The sequence below is a fragment of the Vicugna pacos genome, chromosome 9, assembly GCF_048564905.1.
Source record: "Vicugna pacos chromosome 9, VicPac4, whole genome shotgun sequence".
Lineage (NCBI taxonomy): Eukaryota > Metazoa > Chordata > Mammalia > Artiodactyla > Camelidae > Vicugna > Vicugna pacos.
In genome coordinates, this window is record NC_132995.1 from 15,733,361 (window position 1) to 15,752,000 (window position 18,640).

The 18,640-nt window shown below is 50.9% G+C and overlaps 2 long non-coding RNA genes across 2 annotated transcripts; both read right to left on the reverse strand.

Moving 5' to 3' along the window:
- Positions 1 to 7,935: 7,935 nt before the first annotated feature.
- Positions 7,936 to 8,768, reverse strand: LOC140698432 (uncharacterized). Its single transcript, XR_012076220.1, has 3 exons — positions 8,688 to 8,768; positions 8,165 to 8,211; positions 7,936 to 8,021 (listed from the first exon to the last, which is right to left on the reverse strand). It is a non-coding gene; the product is annotated as an uncharacterized lncRNA (long non-coding RNA).
- A 2,950-nt stretch (positions 8,769 to 11,718) lies between these two features.
- LOC140698433 (uncharacterized) lies at positions 11,719 to 18,291 on the reverse strand. Its single transcript, XR_012076221.1, has 3 exons — positions 18,103 to 18,291; positions 13,083 to 13,502; positions 11,719 to 11,787 (listed from the first exon to the last, which is right to left on the reverse strand). It is a non-coding gene; the product is annotated as an uncharacterized lncRNA (long non-coding RNA).
- Positions 18,292 to 18,640: the final 349 nt, after the last annotated feature.

Consider the following 18,640-nt stretch of genomic DNA (forward strand, 5'->3'; position numbering starts at 1 on the left):
AGCCTTAGACTGAGACTCTCCCCCATCATGCCCGTTGTGCCTTAGGGAGACTGGGAACTGGTTCCCAGCACCAGGTGGACCTTCCTAGCCTGGGCTTTTCCCAGGGGCGCTGGGAGCCAGATGTCTACGCAGTGGGCATTAGGGTGGGGGCTGCCTCTTACCCCAGATAAGGCCACTGCACTGCACAAGGCTCCCTTTCCCTCCCTCCTCCCTCTCCTGTCCCTCCTCCTCATGGCATTCCTTCCGGCTGGGGTCTGTGCAGGCCCCCACTTGGTCCCCGTTGGGGTGCCCCCTCCCCCCAATTCCGCCTTTTTAGACAGAAGGACTTTTGTCTGGGGGCTGGATGGAGAACAAGGCGCCTTTGAGTGGCTGGCGGAGGATTGGGGTCACGGGGAGGGGCAGGGCCAGGAAAGGGGTGGCTTTGCACTGGCCACCAGCTGGACTCTAGGCGACCCCCAACACCATCGCGGGGGTGGGGATGAGGGCCGCAGGAACTAGGCCAGGGAGAGAGGACTCTGGGGACCACAGAGTGCCGGACAAGGAGAGGGAGTTTCGAGGTCAAGGCGCTGCTGGGGGCGGTCTGGGTCTGCCCGGGGCAGGGAGAAAGGACCCCCCCACCACCACTTTTCAGCCAGGAGAGACGGCCAAGGGCAAGGAACACCCGCTCAGATACATGCTCTCTTCATGCGGGTCCCTCAGGCAGTTTCTCAACTCCAAGCCCTAGATTAGGACACAGTCTCCCCCTACCCACATTAAGGAGGGGCCAGTCTCTACAAGTAGTGGAGGGGGCACGGGGGCGGGGTGGGGGACCCAGTCAGAGAGGTTCAGGAGGAGAACAGAAACAGAAAGCAAGGCGGAGAACAGAAACAGAAAGCAAGGCCTGGTGGCAGGGCATCCCAGTTCAGTTAAGGCAGTCTTTGTATCTGGGTGGATAGCATCTCTTGCCCAGTCATTTCAAGATTGCAACGTCCCCTTTAAGACCCTTTTGGTGGGGCAGGGGTGGAGTAGTGTTTCCCTCTGCTGGGAAGTCCAGGAACTGCATGCATCATGCATCTGAGAGCGAGAAGAGGTGAGTGCTGGGTGGCTAGGAGAGATGCTCCACCCGTCACCTGTGCGAGTCCACAGGCTCAGGATGCCAAAGGGGCCAGGCAAGAATCACGAGCGAGTGGAGCAGGACAGGCGTGAGACAATAAGGCCCGGTGGCAGCTGGGCAAACAGGAGAACTATTGTCTTGATTAAAGGGCAGCCACCAAAAAGACTGGAGCCAGCTCCTGTGGACAGATACAGAAGTATCTCCCAGACATCTCGCACCTCACCCCGGGAGAAAAAGCAAGAAGTGGAGAAGAATGCTGCCACTTGTAAGGGGGCAAAATATAGGTGCATATACTTATAAATAAATGAAATATCTTTGCAGATTGGTACCTTGGTTGCTTCTGAAGAAGGGGATGGAGAGGCTGGGGGAGGGGGTGGAAGGGAGACTCACTTATCATCACACACCCTTGTACCTTCTAAATTTTATGTCCTGAAGACGTACTACTTTGATAAAAGAGTTCATTTAAAAGAGTTTAAAGATATCCACTCCATAGTTCCAGCCAATTGCTTCTATACCTTCAACAGATGTTTGAAACCTGAATCTTTATGCAGAATTCCCAACATTAAAAGTTGGGTCAAATTTTTTAAAAAATTATACAGGTCAAATAAAACACATTTCAGGGCTGGTTTCAGCCTGGGGGAACCACCAATTTGAGACTTCTGCCAACTTCATTTCCTGAATCTTTCATCTCATGGTCTTTCATTTGGGGACACAGACTGGGTTACTCAACCCAGGCCAACCATAACTTCCTCCCAGGGCTGGACTGGAACATGCCCCAACCAAGTGGGTGCTGGGCTGGGGCTGGGGCTGGGGCTTAGGGCCAGGAGAGGCAGACTCAAGACACATGTGAATACTGAGACCCTGGGGATAGGTCTGCAAAGGGTGGAGTGCGTGCGGCCCCTTGTACCCCATCGAGGGAAGCATCTCTTTGGGATGAGTCTTCCAGGCTGATTTGACTTCAGTCATATTTAACGTGTCCACTTATTTATATATGTATATGTGTTGTGTGTGTAGGTTTATATGTAAATATGTTACATATATTGTCATATTATATAGATAATAAAGCCATTGGAAGTATTTCCTTTTCATTTTGTTTTAGAAATCATTTGTCGAAGCTGAGATTAGCTGTGATTTCTCAGTATCCTGGGAGTTCTTGTGAAATGAGAAAAACCAAACCTACAGATAGTTTCTGAACAGCTCAGAGTTTTCAGGAATGCTGAGTGAAGGTACAAAACCAAGGCCGGGGAGGGTGTTACGGAGTCACTGATTCAAAGTTTTGTTTATTTGGGTTTTGCCATCTGCCTTTGATATTCAGGGCTCAGTAATTTTATTGTTCTCTTAAAGCTGTGAGTGTTTCTTCAGGCTCCTGGCAAATGTATAGGCCCTAATGGGCCAGCCTGGGATGTGGGAGCCGGAGAGGAGCTCTGGTGGGGCCGGGGCCTTGCCTTCCCAGATAGAGGCTGAGAAGCCAGGCTGGGGGCCGAGGATATGTGGTCATAGTGATGCTCCAAGCTCCTACTTCCTGGCAGGATGGGACAGAGACACCCATGGGCAGACAAATGTGGCCTCCTGGGGCTCTGTAGAGCAGCTCCTGTAGCCTCAGAACTTGGCTTCTTTGGGAGGAAAGTGGGAGCTGGCAGGTGGACCTGTTCTGCCACTTTACGGGGTGTGGCTGTGGGCATGTCTCTGTCTGTCTGGCTTCCAGGAGCCAGGTGAGGTGCCAGACGGGGGGGCTTAGGGTCTACAGGTCCCTTGAGATCTGCCCCCGTGCTGCTCTGATGTCATCATCCACCAGGAGAAGCCGGAAATATTGATTTTTATGATGAAATCTGCTTTTTAAATGTTGATAACTGACTTTTAATTTCCCCAACACCCTGTGGACCAAATGAAATTTGCCCAAGGTTGGGTGAGGCCCTGGGACCACCACTGTGAGTCCCCATCTCAGGGACTAGGCAGGCTGGGAGGAGGTTCAGCCCCCCTCACACTGTCACTCTGCTCCAGTCACCACAGCCTCCTTCTATTTCTGGAGCCCTCCAGGCATGTTTCTGCCTCAGGGCCTTTGCAACAGCTGCTCTCTCTGTCTGGGATTCTTTCCCCACATGTCAACACATAACGGCTCATCCCCTCACCATCTTCAAGTCCTGCCTCAAACGCTGCCTTCTCACCTGGCCTTCCCTGACCTCCCTATTGAAAATCACATCCACCTTCTCCCTTTCTAATCCCTTCTGACTTAGCTGTCTTCAAAGTCTATCCTGGGAAACTTCTCTTTGCTTTTTTGATTATCTGCCTCCCCTGCTGGCACATCAGCTCCTCAGGATTTTCATCTGAATTATATATAGAACGATGCCTGGCACGTAGTGATTCTCAGGAAGTATTTCATAAATAATGAGAGAAAGATGCTCCTGTCTCTCCCCTCCTCATCACAGAGGCCTGGCCCGAGATGAGGATGAGCTGCTAATGAGACAGGTGGGCAAAGGGGGCCACATTGGCTGACGGCCTGGACCAGTTTCCTCTTCACTGGGGAGGGGCTTGGGCTGATGGCTAGGAGTCCTGAGTGGGAGTGGGAATTGCAGGGAAGCAAGAGAGGGAACTGGGGGCTCAAGGGGGGAACCCTGTAGCCTCCTCCCAGCCTGTCAGTCCCTAAGACAAGGATCTCAAACTGGCAGCCCCAGGGCCGACCCAACTATGGTGCATGTTTCTTTTAGTTCAAAGACTGTTGCAAAAATTAACAGTTGCGGACATTTAAACATCGCGATGTTTCAACATAACAAGATGCATGTCCAGCTTCTTGTGGAAGACCTGGTATACTAGGCCACATACCCCCTTGGCATTAGTTGTTAAAAGGGTAGGTCTGTCTCCTTGGGGGTGACCCAGGCCCTGTCTTCCCCTGGTTGGAGGCTTCATAGGCAGGCGGGCGGGCGGGCGAGAGGCAGAGGGAGACCCACAGTTGCTATGCCCCCAAGCTTGTTCTTGTCACCTCCCATCTCAGACCCACCCTCCGTCTACGAGGCCACCTTTACAGCACGGACTCAGGACACTTGTAGTTGGAGAGATTTATCGGGAAAGATCCCCAGGACTGATTCCGACTCTGCCCGCAGTCGAGGGAAAAGGCCCAATTACAAAAACCTTGGTCATATTTATATGACTCCCTCCAGCCCAGAAAAGGCTTTGATGGCCAACCAACAACAGAAAAGACGAAGTTTTGTGAAATGCTTGCACACAGGGGGCAGGAAAAGACTTCTGAGATGCAAGACCTCAAAAAAATTATAAAATATAGCAGGAGATACAGAGGTAAAGCGAATGAGGCACTATATTAAGACCTGGTGAAGCTTTCGGAAGGGTATTTGGGTTCATTGCACTGTTTATGCAACTTTTCTGTAGTTAAAAACAGTTCAAAATCAAAGTTGGGGGAAAATCAATAAAAATTTTTACGGTAAAGTTTACATAAAATAATAAAACACCAGTTAAAAAACAACAGCAAAAGAATGGAGGAAAAAGGAAATCCAGGATTGGGTAACCTAAAAGTTAAATAACCCGAATTTCAATGGACTTTGGATGTCATATATTTATGTATCTAATCTATATTAAATATTATAAACTTTTTTTTCCCCATTTAGTTTGTTTTCTTTTTGCCCTCCCACAATGCCTTTCTTTTCCTTCTCTCGGATCAGTTCCCAGTCCCTGAGTCCTTGGTACCCTGCTCTGCCCCTCCCCAGCTGTGGGTGCCTTACCCTCCCCTGGCTGCCCAGCCCTGGCCTGGTGGGGGACCCTGGGGCTCTGAGGCTGACGCTTGGGCTGGCAAGCTCCTGCCAGGCTGCAGAGGTAGGGAGATGAGTCTGCAGTTCTAAGAGCTTGGCTGGCACCCATGGCCATGGGGAGGCACTGGCCCAGCAGCCTGCTGGCAGCCGGGGCCTCTGACATCTCAGCTTTCCCATCCCCCTTCCCTCTGCACCTTGGCATCCAAGAAGGGGGTGCTGAGTGCCAGCTCCACACCCTTGTACATCCCTGAGTCACTTACCGCCTCTTGCTAACTGCCTCTCTGAATTGTTCAACTAACGATCCTGCGGCACGTGTGGCTGCAGGACTAACCACTCGCTAGGCAGGCAACATTCTCCCAGTGGAAACTGCAGCACAGAGGGGCTCTGTCACCTCCCCACAAGTCGCTCGGTTAATTAAGGGCCAAAGTTGGGATTCCAAGGCAGGTTGTCTGACTCCACACCCCATGGAGGGAGAGGAAGAGAGGCTGGGGTGAGGAATAACAAAAGGACAAAGGGCCTCACATAACTTTGAGGATCCCAAGAACAGACAGGAGGTTAGAAGAGGGAATTAGACCCCATAGAATGTTTCCAGAGCCAACCGTTTCCTGCTCTCCACTGCCCCCACCCCAGCCCAGCCTTCATCGTCTCCCTCCTGGACCATCACCTTCTTGATGAGGCTTTTCTTGGCTACTCGATTTAAAATCACACAGCCTCCTCCCTGGTCTCCCTGCTTCCGTTCCAGCCCCCTTACAGTCTGCTCCTCACATACAGACAGAAGGAGCCTGTGAACCCTTAAGTTGGATCAGGATCCTCCTGGCTCAGTGACTTCGTCTGGCTGCCCCTCACTCCCAATAAAAGCCAAAGTCCTCACCATGACCCACAACCTATAAATCACTCCCCTATCTGGTTCCCTGTCACCTCTCTGACCTCATCTCCCCACCTCAACCCCTCACTTGCTCACTCAGCTCCAGCCACACTGGTCTCCTTGCTGTTCCTCCAACCCACCAGCCCCAGGACCTTTGCACTTGCCGTTACTACTATTGGACTCACTCTTCTCATAGATGTCACATTGCTAACCTCCCTCATCTCCTTTCTTCAGGGATTTTCTTGAACATCACCTTCTTGATGAGGCTTTACTTGGCCACTTGATTTAAAACCACATCTTCCATCTGGAAAAGGCCCTATCCCACCCTGTTCTTTTTTTTTTTTTTCTGTAGCACTAGCACATATGACCTCCTGACATACTGTATAATTATATGCTTATTGGTTATATTTATTCTCTCTGCTCCCTTCCCCCATAATGTCAGCTGTGGGAGGAAGAGACCCTGGCTGTTCCATTCCCTCTGTGTCCCAGCAGTGAGCACAAAGTCTGGCACACAGTAGGCGCACGGGTAATATGTGTTGAGTGAATGAATGAAAACCATGCTTCTTGTAATAACCTATAATGAAAAAGAATATGCCTATATATATGTATGACTGAATCACTGTGCTATACACGAGAAACTAACACAGCATGGTAAATCAACTACATTTCAAAATAAAAGAAAAGGAAAGAAAAGAAATAAAGACCATTCTTTTTTTGGTGGTCTTTTAATTTTAATTTTTATTGAAGCGTAGTTGATTTACAATGTTAGTTTCAGTTATAAAGCAAAGCGATTCAGCTATACATATACATACATACATATAACTACATATATTTTCAGATTCTTTTCTATCACAGCTTATTATAAGAAACTGAATGTAGTTCCCTGAGTAGTGGGTCCTTGTTGCTTATTTTATATACAGTAGTGTGTATCTGTTAATTCCAAACTCCTAATTTATCCCTACCCCCCACTTTCCCCTTTGGTAACCATGGTTTGTTTTCTATGTCCGTGAGTCTAAAGAAAACCATTCCTGAGAGCCGTTATATCCAGGCCCCATACAGATAAATCAGGTATCCCACATTCCTTAAGTAGATCATACTTTGTGGGCACACAGGCCAACAGATGGAGAGGGAAGGAACTCAGAACCAGAAAACCTAGGTTCAAATCCTAGCTCCACCTCTTTCTCACTGTGTGATCTCAGGCAAGCAAGTCTTTCTGCCTGGGTCTCAGTTTCCCCATCCATACAATGGGGATAAGAATGGTTTTCACCCTGCAGGGCTGCCCTTTGGATTCAATGGGGTTGTTGTGTGGGATGCTATCAGCATGACTAATTCTGAAAGCTGGTTTCCTTCCTGGAAGGGGATGGGGTGGGAGGGGCACCGCTGTGTGTTTTCCAACAGCCAACAATGGAACTCTTGTAGGCAGAGGCCCTCAGGCGTGGAAAACACATCCACCCCTGTGGGTTTCAGACAAAAGTGGCAGGTCTCAGGAGGGAGGTTTTCCAGGACATTCACCTTCTTTGACGGTTGCTGCAACAAGAAGTACTGGTTTGGGAATGCCAGCCCACTGGAGTGGGCTCCCATTTGAGGCTTTTCCCTGCAATAAGCAGCTGTGAAGGTTGAAGGGAATCTCTCCTACCTACAGCTCCCGAGGCTAGGACCAGACAGGCTGAAGACAATCACTGGGCTGCAATGATTGGTTCAATGGGGTCCAATCAAAGTGAAGTATGGGAAGTTTGTTTAGTAGTTGAGGGAAGGAAAGATTTGGGTTTTGCTTTGGACAGTGGAGAGAACACACCTGAGGCCTGGAAGTTGTAATCATTTTGCCTCCACAAGAAAAGCCAGCGTGGGGACAAAGCTAACACTATAGAAGACCACAAACCAAGAGAAATGCTGACAGAGTCTGCAGCCTGATCAAGCCATGCTTGATCTCCTGCTGGAATTTGCAGTTAAATAATCTAAAATGTTTACTTGTTTGAGTTACTTTTAATAAGGTTTCCTGTTATTTGTAAATTAGAACAACCAAACTGGCATACAGAAAAATTCCATGGGCCCCAAACCACTGCACTTTCACTAGAATATATGTCCCATGATTTTTACTTGGTTTGAGCCAAAGCATTTCTTTTAGCTTCAGACCATTCAGGCTTCTCTAAGGGACAATGAGTGCTTACCTTGGCCAGGTCCAATGTTCTTGCTCTGTAAACAAATCTGGGTCCCATTCACTTAAATAGAAATCTTTGAAATGGACCTGTTCTTCTTTCCAACTTCCACCTTGAAAAAAGGCAATGAGCCAGAGGAGCCACAGGACCTGGCAAAGACAGAAGCACACGTGCCTCGAAACTCAGCCGTCCTCCCGTTGAAGGTGATGATGTGTGAGTGCTCAGAAGCCTGGCAGGTCCTGGGGAGAGCAGGTGGCACCCGAAGACCTCTCACGGGGCCCCACATTCCTACCTGGGCCCGCCGGAGTAGGGCGAGGTAACGTAATGGTGTTAATGACTCTGGTGACGTTGATGTTGGTGATGATGATGGTGATGACGGTGATGGTGATGATGATGGTGATGAGGATGGCGATGGTGATGGTGAGGAATGAGATGTTTAAATTAGTTCACGTGTAAATTTAAGGGGAACATGCACTGGACATTTCAGGACTAAACTTTCCATGAGGGGGAGGATTTCCTGCCTCCCTTTGGGCAGGCGGTCGAGTGGAGTACCTAAAATCAAGGACTTTGGCACCAGGCTGCCTGGTTCCAATCCCTGTTCTGTCATTTTCTACTGTGAGAACTTGGGCAGATATTTACCTTCTGTGCCTCAGTTTCCCCATCCATAAATGGGCATAATAGTAGTTCCCGGTACTAAGGACACCGCCTGTTTGCTATTAGTGGCCTCTGTTTCAGCCTTGTCTGTTGGCCCGCTGTTTGCCCCAGCCCAGCCTCTCCCCCAACCCAGGCCTCCCTGGTCCATTGTGGCCACTCACCCAGGCTGGCTTTCCTGGGTCTGCCAGACATTGCCAAAGTCAGCATCGCTGGGGGCGAGCACCCCGGGGGGGGGACACCTTGTCATCACCAGGGTCACCACTGAAGTTGCCACTGAGGCCACAGAGGCGGCCCCAGTATTCGGGCCCCACCTGCGGGAATAGAGTGTTGTGGCTGTTGAACCACACCTGGAGCCGGGTGCCCACCTGGAGCATCACCAGGCCCTGCCCCCACCACACGTGGGCCTCAGGGCCCAGCTGCACCAGGAGGCTCACCACCTGGCCGTCAACCTAGGGGTGAGGGGCGCTCAGGGTCTGACTCCTCTTGCTACCCTCAGTCCCTGCCCAATGCCACAGGTAAGGGAGGGAGCACTAGGGGGCATCTGCAACTCCACACGTCCAAATCCTGGCTCCCATCATACCCCAAACCCTGCCCCCACCTTCTCCATCTCAGGCAGGGGCAGCTCCATCCTTCACGATGGAAGTCATCCTGGGACTTGCCCTTTCTCTCTCCTCTGATCCTTTCCAAATATTTCAGAATCCCACCATTTCTCCCTGCCTTCTACTGCCCTCTCCCTGATTCCAACCATAGTCACTTCCCACCTGGACTATCACATCAGCCTTCTCTCTGTTCTCTCTGCTCCTCTGATGCCCCTAACAGCCTCCACATGAAGCCAGAGGGAAATTCACCCCACTTACAATTATAACCCCCACCCCATACACACAGGTACTCCCAGTCTTCCTTTCATGTTTTATCTTTCTAGGACTTATTATTATCTGATATATTATATGTTTATGTTTTACTGTCTCCCACTGTTATAAAGTGAAGTCCAGGAGAAAAGGGACCTGTCTGTTTTATTCTCTGCTGTGTCTCCAGAGCCTAGAACAGGGTCTGACTCAAAGTCAATGTACAGTTTTGCTGAACGGATGAACGATGATGGATGGATGGATGGATGGATGGATGGAGGGAGGGAGGCATAGATGAGTCAATGGTGTGCTATCTTGTTGGAGATGGTTTGATGCAGGGGGCTTCAATGAAGGGAGGAACTGATGGAGGGGTAGATCAGTGGAGGAGCGGAAGGATGGAGAAGATAGAGGGAGGGATGGAACAATGAAGAGATGGAGAGGTAGATGGATGGACTGAGGATGATCGTATGGAAGATGGATGGATGACAGCTTGAATGCATGAGGGTAGGATGAGGGGTTGGCCTGGCTGGGCTGACCGTGAGGCTTACCCTTCTGCCCTCTCACCTGAACTTGCTGCCCTCATTCCAGTATCACACAGGCCTTCAGTCCCAGGTTGTTGAGCCCCACCTCCACGTGGTACAGGAAGCACATGTGCTGGCTGCGGAAGTTTCTGTTGGAAGCCTCCAGGCTGAAGGAAGAGCCCCCAGGGTTGGGATCTGGCCCACAGGAATGGGCCAGATGGTAGGTGCCGGTGACTTGGAAGCCTCTCCAACAGGGCACCGAGCCGGGCTGTAGCGGAAATGCCCTGGTCTGTTGCACCTGCAGCAGTGGGTGCCTGGGCTCAGCCAGACCAGGTTTCCCACCTAGAGAGGGAGGCCAGATGAGGCACCCCTGCCCAGGCTGGCCGACCAGAACAGAGCATGGCGGAGGCCTGGGGCAGGCAGAAGTATGGGCCTGGCTGGAAAGAGCAGAGGTCGACGGGCTGGCTCAGCGAGGATTGGCATGAAGGCCATGTTCAGAGTCACCAATAGGTGCACTTAATGCTGATGCCCAGAGGGCAGCAACTGTGAAACCCCTGTCCCTTGGCAGAGAGCACAGCCCAGCAGTTCAGAGCACAATTGGGGGTCAGAGAGACCTGGAGTCCAGACCTGGCTCTGCCCCTTGACCGCTCCATGCACTGGGCAGTCTTGGCTTCCTCCTCTGCACAATAGACTCACACTGTTTGAAGGTCAGTGCAATCGTGGGCAGGAGGCGCTTAGCACCCAGCTGGCCCACAGTGAGCTGTTGACACACTTTAGCTAATATTGCTATTAATAACCTACTGGCTCAGTGCTTGGTACAGAATGAGGTCTCAGAAAATACGACAAATTATGATGACAGGATTACACATGTCATAACTGACCAAAACATTTTCACCATTGTTGTTATTGCATATCATTAAATACTTAGCACAAAAACATAGCAGACTGTACATATTGGCCATTATCATTGTCATCGTCATCATTATTTTAACACACTTATATACAGACAGGTACATCGGAAATGCCCCAAATATATTAGCCGTTGTTGTTGCCATTATTATTATTAAAATGCTTAGCCTAGACAGACACAAAGTACATACCCCAGACATTTCTTTCTTTCTTTTTTTTTCTTAATTTAAGTACAGTCAGATACAATGTATCAATTTCTGGTCCGCAATCCTCCATACATTTTCATTATCACTAGCAGTAGTAAAAAGGGACCTGACATATACAATCAGAACTCAGATTTGGCCACTAAAATAACACCATCAAAAACAATAAGAAGCAGAGGGTCTTGTACTTGTTCATGTTAAATAATTTTAGCTCTTGTGATGATTGCTTTTTTATGATTGTTATTGTCATTCTTATTATCAACGTGTTCAGTTGGGGTCTTGAATTTTGTTAAGCACTCAGCTAGTGGTGGCTAATAAAAACAGTAACACTGACAATACTCATTATCATAATAAGCACGTAGCACACAGCGCTGAGCCCAGGGAATGAGCTTGCTGAAAATGAGAAGCGGTATCAGAATCATCAGTAATATGGATGTAAATTGTAACATGTAGTAAATTCCCAGTCTGCCATCCACACCAGTTGAGAATGCTGTCCTGGGTTGGGAGCCCAACCTTGGCATGCTTTGGGGAACCCTGACCCTCAAGGTGGCCCGGCCCCCTTCACAGGAGCAAAGCCCAGACCCCCACTCACTTGGTAGGAGCGGCCGCCGTGTGCGCAGCCGCACTGCTCCAGACGCACGCACCTGGCCGGAGCGCATCTTCGCAGGCACAGCAGGGCCGCTGCTAGGTGCTGGGCAGGTGCAGGGGGGCAGGGACTCAGAGGCGCACGCGGCAGGGGGTCCAGGCAGAGCTGGGAGCGGCTGTGCTTGGGGCACATCAAAGCTGAGAGGGAGGGGAAAACACAGAGATAAGGAGACCTGAGATCTGCACATCTGGTGCCCCAGTGCTTCAAATTTTGGCTCTGTCACTGACCCATGGTCCTGTGGTTTCACTTCTCTAGGGCTCAGTCTCCCCATCTCTAAAATGGGCTCTTTAGTACTGGCCTCAGACTTGTTTTGAGGATTAAGCAAGTTAAATTAAAGTGTTTGGGACCATGCCTGGCACATCATGATCCCACAATAAAGGTGACCCATTGTTATTCTAGAAACAGCCCCTGGCCTATCCCTCTCCATGAGCACTGTCTCTCCTCCCCCTGCACCCTCATTCCAAAGCTTTTGAGGTCTCTCTACTGCGTGGGTACCAGAGAGTCACATCCAGTTCTAACATCACAGGAGCAGAGCCCCCTGTCTGTTAGAGAATCATGCTGAAGTATTTACAGGCTCACAGGATGTCTGGGACTTGCTTTACAAAAAGTGAATAAATAAGGTGAGGACTAGGGTGTATAAAACAAGGTTGGCCACAACTTGGCCACTGTGCTTTACAAAAAGTGAATAAATAAGGTGAGGACTAGGGTGTATAAAACAAGGTTGGCCACAACTTGGCCACTGTTAAGCTGCTTGATGGGTACAGGAGCCTCCATACTAGTCCCTCTACTTTTATGTTTGAAAATTTCTATAATATAGAATTAAATAAGAAACAAAGAGTTGAAGGATGTTGCTGTAATAGAACTTCTTCCACGCCTAGAAAAAGAAAGTCTCGGGTTCAAGTCTCAACAACATCCTTTATTAGTGTGGACAAATAAACTTACCTCTATGAGCCTCAGTTTTCCCAGCTGTAAAATGGGAGTAAGAAAAAGTCACTGCCTCTCACTCACAGGGTGTTTCCAAGGAGGGGACAGTCCCATGCTTGGGGCGGTGCAGATGCTCAGGAAGTATTAGCAATTATTGGGATTATTATCTTGACATTTCTGGGAATTAGTAGGTGGGCATCTCAAGTCAGGCTCTCTGAGGGTGGAAAAAGACACCCAGTCCACCTGACAAGGAGGCAGGGAGTAGCACAAGGAATCACACAGTCAGCTCAAAGCTGGTATTAGAATATACAGCAATCACTAGAAATGCTCCAAAGAGCATGCAACCAGCTGGAGCCTGGGAGGAGTCTGGAAGCCCCTGCCATCCCAGATTTTGGAATGTGGGAAGTTGGGGGCTCTCAGGAGTACAGCAGAGTATCGGTCTGGTAACAGTGGACATGGCCATCTAGAGCATGCGGATGAGTTCCTGCCCTGCTCAACCATGACTCACCACAGAAGGAGGAATTCCTCCAGGGTTCAGTAGTGACAGTCACACCCTGGCAGACTGTGGCGTTCACCTGCCAGGTCAAGCAGAGGATAGGGGTCACTGCCCCCAGCAAGACACAGATCATTGACACAGCTGGATGCATATGGATCTGGGTTGATTTCCCTGTGGCAAGAGGCAAAGGGCTCCTGGGGTCCTGCAGAAGCCAGCACCACCTCCTGGCTGACACCAACTGCCCCTCATCACTGCAGACTGGACAGGCAACCTTGCGGTCATCCCTAAGGTAGTGCAGGCCTTAGCATCATCACTGGGGGCGCTGCTGAAGTTGCCACGGAGCCCACAGGTGTGACCCTCATTGGGGTGCAGCAGGGCGAGGGTGCGGCCATAGATGAGGTGTGTGCAGCTGGGGAACAGAGGTGTGTTCACCTGAGGAACAGAGGAGAGGAAGGTTCAGAACAGGACCATGTTTTTCAGTTCAGTGTTGCTTGGCACATAGTAGGTGTTCAGATACATGTAAAGTCTTTTTAAAGGGAGGGCCAAAGACAGAACATTCACAGTGAACATTTCTTGTTTTATCCTGCTCAGAATTTTTTCCTCCTTTCTCTGGATTTCCTGGAGAAACCGCCCCTTGAATCTCTAATTCACAGGAAGTTAACGCCACTGTAGCTTCCTGCGCTTGACATAGGCCCAGCCAATCAGCTAGTCCACCTGACTGGGTCAGACACGGTCACGTGACCCAAGCTGGGCCAATGACGGACAGCTCTGGGACTTTCAGGAAGAGGTCCTCTTTGTCCAGTGTCATTTGCTAAACTGGTATCCATCCTTGTCCTCCCGAGTGGGGGCTGCACATGCCTGGAAAGGAAGCCACCATGGAGGAAAGTAGAGCTCAGAAACCACACCCCACGGGCCAAGCCTGGCCCCCCACCTGATTCTGTACAGGCTGCCAGCTAAGAATGTGTGGTATAATAAAAATAAATAAACATTTGGTTTTTATCTTGGTTCCTGGCACACAGCTCCCCAAACCCCAGAAATTTCTGGCATGGTAAGAATGTCTTTCATAGGGTAATGAAATGGCTGGTGGTAGGGGCACCTGGATAGCTTCAGTGTAGGGGCTGGTCACCCCTTGATTAGAAGCTTGGAACTTTCAGCCCCAACTCCCAATCTTCTGGGAAGGGGCAGGGGCTGGAGATGAAGTTAATCACTAGCGGCCGATGATTTAATCAATGGTGCCTAAATAGCGAGGCCTCCGTAAAGCCCTTTAAAACAACAGGGCTCAGGGAGCTTCATATTTGGTGAATAATATGCTGAGAGCATGGCACACCCCAACTCCACAGTGACTCCTGTGAGAAACATGAATATTTTTTGAGGCATGAAAATAATGTAAAATTCAAATTTCAGTACCCATAAATAACACTTTAACGTGACTCAGCTCATTTGTCTGTATATTGTCTATTGACTGCTTCTGCGCCACGTCAGGAAAGTGGAAGTCATTGTGGAAATGTGTGGCCCAGAAAACCTGAAATATTTATTATCTGGGTCTTTACAGTAAAACTCGTAAGAAATAAAAGATCATTTCAGGTTGAGAAACTGGGTTTTGTAACAAAGAGGGATGACCCTGTGGGCTGCGTTGTATCCAGTGGACAGACAGGCCTTTCTGCAGAGGAGAGGTTTTAATCAGGAGTCTGATGTGATCAGATTTATGCTTTTAAAGGCCTCCTGCCAGGTTGCTAGTGACACTGTGGTGATCAAGACAGATCCCATCGTTGAAGACAAACCCCTCACCCCTGTCTTAGGGGAGGTTTCAAAGATCAGGGGAAAGACAGATATTGGAAGAGAGATTGCAGAGGAGGCGCGTGTGTGTGTGTGTGTGTGTGTAGGGGGAGTATCTCCCAGTCTTAGAATTAACAAAGGAAATCAAGAAAGGACAGTACTCTGGAGTAGGATGGAGCTGTTTTTCAGCTCAAAATTCATCTGGATTTGGGCGCCCAGAGTCCCGGGGCAGGGGAAAGATCTGCACCCTGCCTGGTTCCCACTGCCTGGAATGCTCCCCCTCAGCCCATGTGACCTCCACACACACACTGGCTATCCCTGACCCCGACATTCCCTACTGCATCTCCCCCTCTCAGCCCCCGCCCTGGCTTCTTTTGCTGGCAGACCCTTCAATCCGTGTGTTTATCTGCACTCTGTCTTCTCACTGGACTGTCGGCCTCCTTAGGGCAGTGTTTTGTCTCTTTTGCTCACTACTGTGTCCCTAGTCAAAAACACCGCTTGGCATGTAGTAGATGTTCAGTTAACGTTAGTTACTGTTATTGTGAAGTGAGTGATGACCTCAGGGCTTGTGTCTGGCTTTGGGAAGAGGGGCTGGGCCAGGGAGGGCAGAACCCCCAGCCCACCTACCACCAGTCCCTTCCGCTGGCCTTTGGAACATGCTATGGGCTGTTTCCTTTAGACAAAGAGGAGTTTTGTTTGAAGGCTGCTGAGTTCACTCCTTCTCCTGAGAAGTGCGTGGGACTGGGGTGGGAGAGGGGAGTCACTGGCCTTCGGGGTTCCATGAGCTAAGGGGTCCCAGGACATCAGGATAAAGTCCTCACTCCATGCCTGTCATTCAAGGCTCTGCGGGCCCAGCACTGACCCACACCCAGCCTCATCCCTCTCCAGGCTCCCTTCACCTTCTGCCTCCTCTGCCTGCAGCCCTCTGCACTTCAACTTCTCGCCTCTTGTTTAAAAACGTTCCTTTTTCCTGGAACATCTGTCTTCTTGTTCACCTATTTGACTTTGACTTGTCATTCAGCCTCAGTTCAGAGGTCCCCTCCTCTGGAAACTTTCCCTGACTTCCCAGGCTGGTCCAAATACCTCCCAAGGGCGCCCACAGATCCCAAAGCATCCCTCACTGAGCCCCCATCGCTCTGCCTGAGCCTCCCTGACCCCAGCCCCAGCCGCCCTGGGTTGCTGCTGTCTGAGCACAGCTGTCCGCCCCAGTGGAGTGTGGGCTCCATGGGACAGAGCCAGGGACTTTCTTGGTCACTGCTATGTCCCTAGCATCACCCAGGACAAGGTCAGGCCCCGAATGCCTCCTGCCCCACTCCCTAGCTATGTGATCTTAAGCCAGACCCCTTCACATCTTTGCCTCAGTGTCTCATCTGTGAAAGAGGTAACCCTTCAGGCCACCCCTCAGCTGTCTGCTAAACTGGGGAGGGTCTTGGCAAGGCTGATGCCAGGTTCCCCCAGGACAGACTGACTCGGGGCTCTGGAACAACATTTGTCACCAACAGGGCCCTGGGATACAGAGCCCTGTGATTCTCATTTGGGGGCAGAGTGGCATCCGTGCCGTGTCTTTCCCTAAGGTGGAAATGATAAATCAATTGGATAATAACAGCTAATTCCTAACAGCATTCACTATCCTGCCAGGCACTGTTACTGTATCTGATTCTCACAACCCCACAAGCAAGGTACCATCAGCATCACTTGTTTTTGTTAAAGGGGAAACTGGAGCATAGAGCGAGGTTACGTGACTTCTCGGAGCACAGCCAGCTAGGAAGTGGTGCTGCCCGAATCCTAACCAGGGCAGGCTGGCGTTGGGATCTGTGCTCTCCACCTCAGGATAACACAGGTAACTTGGGCAATCCCTGCTTTTAAAAAATAAAATGGAACAGAATAGAAGGGAATGGAAAGTACTATGTGTATGCATATATTGGTGTGGCCAAATAATGGCCTGATCCCTGGATGCTGGGAACCTGTTACATCACACTGGAAAAGGGACTTCACAGAAGTGATTAAGGCTCTGGACCTTGAGATGAGGGAGATCAGCCCGGATTGCCCGGATGCGCCCAGGGTCATCACATGAACGCTCGGATTGCCCGGATGCGCCCAGGGTCATCACATGAACGCTTTAACAGTGGGAGACACAGGCAGAAGAGTCAGGAGGAGCACAGACGACGCTGGTGGACGTTTGCTGTAAAGGGTGTCTGAGAAAGGGGACAAGAGCTGGATGGGGGGAAGGGACCAAGGGAGGTTTTCCAGGATGGGACAGATCGGAGCCTGTTGGAATGTGCTGAGAAGGATCCAGTAAAATGGGATGGACTCGGACCAGTGGGGCCCAAACTCGAATATGAGTCAGAATTCCTGAGAAGCCAGTTAAAACAGACGATAGGGTGTCCCCCAGATTGGTAGTCTGGGAGGGGACCCAAGAATTTCCATTTCAAACTAGTTCCCAGGCTTCGCTGCTGCTGCCTCCGCTGGTCTGGGCTCCCCTCCCCCAAGGAGAACCACTGATGTAAAAAGGGGGGGGGCAGGAAGGTTCCAGGGAGAGTTTCTGGAACAGTCACAGAGTGGAGGTGGGGCCGCCAGGAGCACAGCCACCTCCCATCACCGCAGCCCGGAAGGGAGAAGGGCTCGGGCGGAGCTGCAGGGAGGGTGGTGGCGGGGCTCACAGACGGTTTCTGTCCATGTCTCCCAGTGAGATCCTCACAGCTGGGAGTGAAGTGATGTGGTCTGAGGGGAGAGGAGTGAACGGATCATCAGGGAGAGGGGGTCGGTGAAAGTACCAGGGAGGGGCTGGTGGGATGGCCCTGCAAGCTCATGATCACAGGCACGAAGGTGGCCCAGGGGTGATCAGCTGCCTGGCAGGGGGTGCAGGAGGAGACGGGAGCCTTCTGAAGTGGGGTGTGCTTGATATGTGGGAGGGAGGGCACAGGAGGTGAGGGTGGAGGCCAGGAGGGACCACGGGAGGCGGGGGACCTAAAATCCGAGGAGAGGAATGAGGAGGAAGCAGTAGGGTCAGTGGGTTTGGAGGCTGGATGGCCAGTGAGGTTGACCAGTGGCTAGAGTCAAGGAATCAGGGGGTGGGAGCCAGAGACTGTGTTGTATAAGAAGGAAAGTCAGGAGTGGAGAGGTGACCCTGAGGCCCTAGAGGGCTGCCCTGAGGGGCAAGGCCTGTGGTAAGGACCAGGCCCTGGAGGGTTCCAGCTCTCCTGGGACCATCTGTCTGCCTCAGATGAGTCCACCAAGTGGTTTGCCATCTGCTTACCATTTGTCCACGTGTCTGTCTGTCTCCCTAACTTCTGTCTCGCCACCTCTTCTATTTATCCCAATATTCTGTCTTTCTGTTTTCCATCAACCTGACACTCTCTCTGTCCATCTGCCCGTCTATCTATCTAACCATCTTATCTTCCTGTTCATTGGTCTGTCTATCCGCCTGAGGGGCTGTTTTCTTGTCCATCTCTCTGTCTGCATGTCCATCCGCTGTTTGATCCTCCACCTGCCAGTCTATTTGACAGCCTCTGTGACAGCCTCTGTGACTGCCAGTTCATCCGATTGTTCCTGTCACTCCACAGATGCCCCACCCTCTAGCCCAGCCCCCAACCTCACCAGCGTGAGTCCTGTTGGGCCTTCAGATCTCACCACTGCCTCCTAGCCGTGGACCACCAGCCGCACTGGGGCCTCCGGTGTTGGGGCGCCCCAGCCCAGCTCCACCTCCACGTGGATGCCAGGGAGCAGGGCCAGGCCAAAGTGGCAAGGCTGGAGCCACAGCTGCTGTCCCAAGAGAGTGTGCAGATGGCCCTGCG